The 7,652-nt window shown below is 37.2% G+C and overlaps 1 non-coding gene across 1 annotated transcript; it reads right to left on the bottom strand.

The window, feature by feature from the left end:
* Positions 1-6,490: 6,490 nt before the first annotated feature.
* Positions 6,491-6,562, bottom strand: TRNAM-CAU. Its single transcript has one exon. It is a non-coding gene; the product is annotated as a tRNA-Met (tRNA).
* Between the last annotated feature and the right edge of the window lie 1,090 nt (positions 6,563-7,652).

Below are 7,652 nucleotides of genomic sequence, written 5' to 3'. Positions count from 1 at the left end.
AAGCCTTGGGCATAGGTTAAGCAGACTGTATTATAGGGCAAGCCCTTGATGTAGATTTTCAGACTATGTCGCTTGGAACGCATGAAGCCTTGGGCATAGGTTAAGCAGACTGTATTATAGGGCAAGCCCTTGATGTAGTTTTAAGACTACATCGCTTGGAACATAAGAAGCCTTAGATGTAGGTTTTTAGATTTTGCCGCTTGGAATGCATGAAACCTTGGGCATAGGTTAAGCAGACCATTTCGAAGGGCAAGCCCTAAGATGCGGTAAGACTACGTCGCTTGGAACGCATGAAGCCTTGGACACAGGATTGTCAGGTACATGTCTAGTGCTGTAAATCCTAGGGGGAGTGTCTTGGAGAACGAATCAATAATAGAACAAGAACCAAGAAAGTACCGAGAACAAGAGAAAGATTAAGGACTAGAGCATGGATCAAGATCCTAGTTCTAAGGACAAGAATCAGAAACAAAGAACCAAGAACCAAAAACCATAGTACTAAGGCCCTTAAAGGAAAACCAAGGTTTTAGAGTTTAAGAACCAAGGTCCTCAAGAAAGATCAAGATCATAACCACAAATCAAGAACAAGAATTAGAGGGGCTTAAGTACTTACAACAAGAACAAGATCAAGAACTAGCAAGAACAAAGAATGTGGTACCCTAGCATATGAAGGACATGATTAAGAGCCTACAAGTAGGCTACTTACTGAGTCTTGTACTCATTCCTCATTCTCCATTTTTTTCCAAGTAATAAGGAGCTTGTCGAGGTCGAGAGCGGACTCTAGAGCAGGTGCTATAGAATAACCTCACCCGTCGTCTCAACCCTTTTATTTTAAAATGTTTTGTGTCTGGTTCTTATTCTGTCTTTTAACTATTATGTTGTATTTTAAATTACTAATGTGCGCACACTATTTTGGTATAATGTAAGTTATGTTTAAAATTTTAATGATTTTATTTCGAAAAATATTTACCCGCCTTTAGAGCCATTGCATCAGCCATGTCCTTACAGAGAGCTTCATTTGTGTAAATGAGTTCAAATAGTAGCCAACAATTCCTTTAGTGTACACGTGAATAAAGTGTTGAGTGTGATAAAGTGTTGTGAGGTCTTTTGTATTTTCTTAACCTAGTTTTGCAGCAAAGTTTAGAAATAGATTCAATGATGAATCCTCTTGAAGAAGTGGAGAATGATACGAATCAAGACATCTCAATCATGCAATATAAGCTTAAGGAAATATAAGCTTAAGGAAGATGAGTTTTATTTATCCTAGTTACAAATTTTTTTGTGGATCCCACTAATGTATTTTATGAATTTTTATTCACATTTAGGTTACATTTACGGTAACAACAAGGAAAAAAAAAGAGTTAGCAATCTCGTCGAAGCAACCACCCTCGCATCAGAAATCTCACGATAGACATAAATGCATTTTATGAATTTCCTTAATGCATTTTTAGTGAGCGTCGAAGATCTAGTAGAGGTAGAAAACAGGTCAGAGAGACAAAACTGATAGACTTTTGGATCTAGGTTCAATACGGGTGGCCCAACAAGCACTAAATCACTCCCTTGCAGCCCACGACCTGAAAATGACACTCTCCAATAAATGCATGCGTGACCTGACAAACTAGTCATGCTCTTCCCATGTGCAGAGCACACGCTTCCCACCTCAGTCGCAACTCACACGACTCGTGTGTCAACTCCATCATCATTTGTTTTCTAGTTTTTGGATATACATGTTTATTATCATTTCTTATATGTTTTCGATTTATTTACGAATTTTATTTTTATTATGTAAGTCCATGGGATTGATAAAACATTTAAAATGAATATTTTCACATAAAAAGATCACATCATACATATGGTACGACTCTATTTTTGTAAAAAAAATAAGATGGTTACATTTTCATAGTGGTTAATTATAGTCCTAAGAGTATGAATGATACAAACTCTTAAAATTCCTCATTTTCATAGTGGTTAATTATAGTCCTAAAAGTATGAAGGATACAACTCTTAAAATTCCTAGTTGAACGTTAAGAGTTTCATGTTGAGGCTATATATATAGCCACTTATGTTGTCTTGTAGAGTAAAAAGATCATTTATGCCTTCTTTTAACTAAGTAATAAGTTTTTTTTTGTAATGCTATGTAGTTTAGGTTGTATGTTTAGTATCATTTAAGCTTGACATAATCGATCTTGCCTGGGGAGTGATTCAAATTTCAAACAAGTATTTTTTTTCTTTAAGATATTCAATCAACAAAGTAATTCGTTATCATGAAGCATAATTTAACTTCGATTTGATGACAGAGATGCCTCGTGGAGGGACACTAAGAGACGCCTCGTGGAGGGACACTAAAAGAAAGACAATCAAACCAAAAAAGATAGGTAAGTGATGTGTGGTTCACTACCACTTTTATGTATTGCATGCAATGTCCATTAATTTTTGTTGACTATGTTATTTCACATGTAGTATGATGATATCAAAGCTAGGTTTCAATCGTGGGACCTGTGAGTTGTGGGTCCACCATGCTTCTGCTGATATTAATCATTTTGATCTCTAGCTTTCATCATAGATTTTTAGTTCACTTATGGCAAACTTTGAGACAATATATAAAAAGGTATGAACGGCTCTTCAACCCTACATTCTCCATGACTTGAGACATTCTAACTTTACTTTTGATATTTGTACTACTTTTTCTATATTTGTACTACTTTTTTTTATAGTAGTATGATTGGGTGTCCTTTGCTTTTCTTCGTCGCGAGATATGCTTCTCCCACTCGTCTTTGAGTATTCCTGAGAAACCAAAAGTTATAATTTGAGCAATAGCATGATCAAATTTACCTCGGAGCCTATAGTAATATTTGGGGCTTTCATGCTAGTAATATTTGTACTAGTTTTTCACTCTATGGTGCGGATTTTTCTAAATTTTTTCTTTAATCTTCATAATTTGTCTTGGAATGGTTGAGAGACTGTTGTTTGAGAAGTTATTTTAATGTTGGATATTCCAGATATCCTTCAAGGATGGAAAGCTTTTGTCATCCCATGAGCACTTCTGAACGGAGAGGCTTTGACATTTTCTCCGTATTGATTATCAAACTCACATTCCTCAAGAGGAGGACGAGTAGACTGGATGATTCTTCAAAGGGAAGTTTTCATCTTTATTGAGTAATCATATTGGGGCACACACGATTCCATCCATATGACTTCTTATCTCATTTCTTTCTTCTTTAAAAAATTCTTCAAAGAATGCATTCCTCTCTCAAGTATTCTTTTTTAATGCGAAATCCCTTTACAGGAATTCTTTATAAGCAAAAATTTCATTTGGGATAACATTGATCTGGTTGAAGATAGATGTATCCTCTTTCGTTTGAGTTGGAGATCTAGGACTGTCTTCATAATGGACTGAAACTAGTTTTTTGTTGTAATCAAGAGACTCTACTTGCATAGATCTTGTCATGTTGATGATTTATGGAGGTATTAGAGATTCACGAGGTATTGGATCTCGAGCTTAAGGATTCCTTTATCTTTGGAAAGGAAATCTGATTCTCATTGAATCTTACTTCTGGGCTTTTCGTTATGATGTTCGATGATTTGAGCAGACTGTGAGTCTTTCCTGATTGGGGGCTCTCATCTTCAATGAGATGCAACGTGTTGTGTCGCACATGATTGAACATGCACGCATAGTTGGTGTGTGTGGTCAAACAAGTTTGAATTCCACATAAGTGATGTTTGAATGCTGAAGGAAAATCCTGCCTAAGGTCCAACAAAGCCACAAAGCTGGGTAAAAAATATGAATAGGGATTGAGTACTCCTTAAGGTTTTTTGTGAGCATGTCAAGATTAGACTCCCCACAGTAGACAGGTTTTAAAACCATGAGATTAACAATACATAAAATGTCAAAATAAACCATATGTTCTAGTAGCGGACTTGAGGTTTTTAAAAAAAAATAAAAATAAATGACAGTTATGGGATTAAAAACAAATCCCTTTTAAACCAAAGCCTAAATCTAACTCCTTCCACCACTAAGCCAAACTATCCCAACAATTGTGTTTGGACTAACTAAGATAGTCGAGCTATCTCCAGACATGGGTCGTGTTGTTTGGAACCAAGATGACCATGAGATGCAACGTTGTTGTGTCGCAAATGATTGAACATGCACGCATAGGCAGCGTGTGCGGTCAAACAAGTTTTAATTCCACATTATTGATATTTGAAACCCGTAGGCAAACCCTGCCTAAGGTCCAACAAAGCCACAAAGCCACAAAGTCACAAAGCCACAAAGCCACAAAGCCACAAAGCCACAAAGCCACAAAGCAAGATGAAAAATATGAAAGGGAATTAAATACTCCTTAAGGTTTGTCATAATCGTGTCAAGATCACGAAGCAAACAATATGAAATAAATAACAGCTGTGGGATTTGAATCCATGCCCTTTTGAACCAGAGTCAAAATCTAACACCTTAGACAACTCGGCCAAATTGTACTGTCGAATGTGTTTGGACAAATCAAGATGGTCGAGCTATCTCGAGACATGAGATTGCAATACGATGCATGGGTTGTGCTGGTGGAAACCGGGATGACAATGAGATGCAACAATGTTGTGTCGCACATGATTGAACATGCACGCATAGACGGCGTGTGTGGTCAAACAAGTTTTAATTCCACATTATGGATGTTTGAATGCTGAAGAAAAAATCTACCTAAGGTATAACAAAGCCACGAAGTCGAGTGAAAAATGTGAATGGAGATTGAGTACTCCTTTAGATTTGTCGTGAGCATGACAAGATCACGAGACACTGGTCGAAGTTGGACAAGATCACGAGACACTGGTCGAAGTTGGATTAGAATCTCTTCATAATAGATGAGTTTTAAAACCACGAGGTTAATAGTGATACATAAAAAGTCAAAACAAGTAAGACTTGAGGCTTTACAAAAAATGAAAATAAATGATTGCTAGTGGATTTAAACCCATGCCCTTTAAAACTAGAGCCCAAATCTGGCATCTTAAACCACTTGACTAAACTGTATGACAAATGTGCCTTGATAAACCAAGATAGTCAAGCTATCTCTAGACATGAGATTGCAATACGATGCATGGGTCAGACAATGAGATGCAATGATGTTGTGTCGCACATGATTGAACATGCATGCATTGGCGGTGTGTGGTCAAACAATTTTTAGTTCTACATTATTTATGTTTCAACCCCAAAGGCAAACCCTACCTAAGGAACAACAAAGCCACAAAGCCGGGTGAAAAATGTAAATGGGGATTGAATACTCCTCCTTTAGGTTTATCATGAGCATGTCAAGATCACAAGGCAACAATGCCACAAAGCCGGTGAAAAATGTGAATGGGGATTGAGTACTCCTCCTTTAGGTTTATCGTGAGTGTGTCAAGATCACGAGGCCGCTCATTTAAAAAAGTATGATCATGACAGCTGTGGGATTTAAACCCACAACCTTTTGGACCAGAGCCTAAATCTAGCGCTTTAGACCATTCGGCCAAACTATCTCAACGAATGTGTCCAGAAAAACTAAGATGATCGAGTATCTCAAGACATGAGATTGCATCACGATACATGGATCGTGTTGTTGGGAACCGAGATAACGATGAGATGCAACATTGTTGTGTCGCACATGATAGAACATGCATGTATAGGCAGCGTGTGTGGTCAAACAAGTTTTGATTCCACATAAGTGATGTTTGAACGCTGAAGGCAAACCTTGCCTATGGTATAACAAAGCCACAAAGCCAAGATGAAAAATGTGAATGGAGATTGTGTACCCCATAAGGTTTTTGGCGAGCGTGTCAAGATCATGAAGTCGCATATTTGAAGAAGTATGACCGTTACACGATGCACTGGTCAGAGTAGGGCTAGACTCTCTCTATAGTAGACGCGTTTTAAAATCATGAGGTTTTTAGAATATGTGCTAGCAGCGGGCTTGAAGGTTTACAAAAAATGAAAATAAATGACAGCTGTGGGACAACGCCCCTTCAAACCAAAGCCTAAATCTAGCAACTTAGACCACTTGGCCAAACTGTCCCGAGGGATGTGTCTGCATAACCAAGATGGTCAAGCTATCTCGAGACTTGAGATTGCATCACGATGCATGGGACGTGTTGTGAGGAACCAAGATGACGATGAGATACAACGTTGTTGTGTCGCATACAATTGAACATGCATGCATAGGCAGCGTGTATGGTGAAACAAGTTTTGATTCCACATAAGTGATGTTTGAATGTCGAAGGTAAACCTTGCCCAAGGTTCCAACAAAGCAAGGTGAAAAATGTGAATGTAGATTAAGTAGGGCGAAACTCTCAACATAGTTGCCGGTGAATTTTGAATTTCTAGAAGGCCTAAATCCTAATTTAAAAGAGTGAATTAATATCATTGAGGTTGAAGACGAAAATATTACCTGTCTTTGAGTATGAGAATCCACTGTGAAACCAAAAGTAGTACCAGTCAGACCTTGTAGTTGATGGGAATGTTATTTATTGTTGGTATCAAAGCCAAGTTTCGATCTTGGGACCTGTGGGTTATGGGCCCACCACGCTTCCACTGCACCACTCTGATTAGTTAATTAATATCATTTTGATCCCTAATAGATGCTTTTAAAACCGTGAGACTGACGACGATACGTAACGAGCTAAAGTAGACAATATTTGTTGGCGGTCGACTTGGCTATTACAGAACCTAAATCACCATAAGTGAATTCATTCCAGGAATCTAATGCTTACACTCTTCATTGAGAGTGGTAGTTATCCTTCGAGAAAAATACTTTGGAAGTCCTTCAATGAAGCGCATGTCCATAATTAGAGGGTACTATCATATCTTGTCATAACCTTAGTTACAATTATATCTTTGTACCATCAGAAGTAGCTAACTTTTCCCATCTTATAATCATAAGAATTTTCTCAAACGTTCAGTATGGATTTCTAGTTCACCTACGACAAACTTTAAGACAATATATAAAAGGGTATTAACGGCTATTCAACACTTGTATCATTCTTTTTTTATAGTAGTGTATGGTTGAGTATCCTTTGCTTTTCTTTGTCGGAGATATGCTTCTCCAATCCATCCTTGAGTATTCATGTGAAACCAAAAGTTACAATTTGAGCAATAGCGTGGTCAAACTTACCTCGAAGCCTATAGGCGGTAGCTCCCATCAACATTTTGTTGATTAAATTTATGACTAGATGACCGGATAGACCATCTATATTCCACTTATGTATGCATGTTCCTTCATAGGTAGATTGAGTCATTTGAGTTTTTTCTTCGAACGGAACATCGGGGAAAGAGGGCTTAGGATACCAATTTTTATTCATCTAGTTTTTTGGACTTTATCCTCTAATTTAACAATTTTGTTGATGAGGTCTAGTTTTTTTTTGGGAACCTTTTCTTTTTTTAGAGAAATCATTTTTAAAATTTTTGAGGTCATTCTCATATGATTGATTATGACACAACAAGTTTAATTACTTAAGGTTCAATCCAAATTGAAAGATTGTTTAGCTTTTCTTCAATAAGAGCAAGTGCCTCTTCTATTGAGAGACTGATTATTTTGTCTAAAATAGCTGGTATGAACAAAAAGAACTTTCCTCAACTTTTGGGAATCTCACGCTAGTACTATTTGAAATAGTTTTTTTTTTTATTTCTTTTGTTGTCG

This window comes from Cucurbita moschata, unplaced genomic scaffold (genome assembly GCF_002738365.1).
Source record: "Cucurbita moschata cultivar Rifu unplaced genomic scaffold, Cmos_1.0 Cmo_Scf00065, whole genome shotgun sequence".
In the NCBI taxonomy this organism is placed as follows: domain Eukaryota; kingdom Viridiplantae; phylum Streptophyta; class Magnoliopsida; order Cucurbitales; family Cucurbitaceae; genus Cucurbita; species Cucurbita moschata.
Note: the sequence above shows the minus strand (reverse complement) of the source record. Positions and strands in the feature narration are given on the sequence as shown.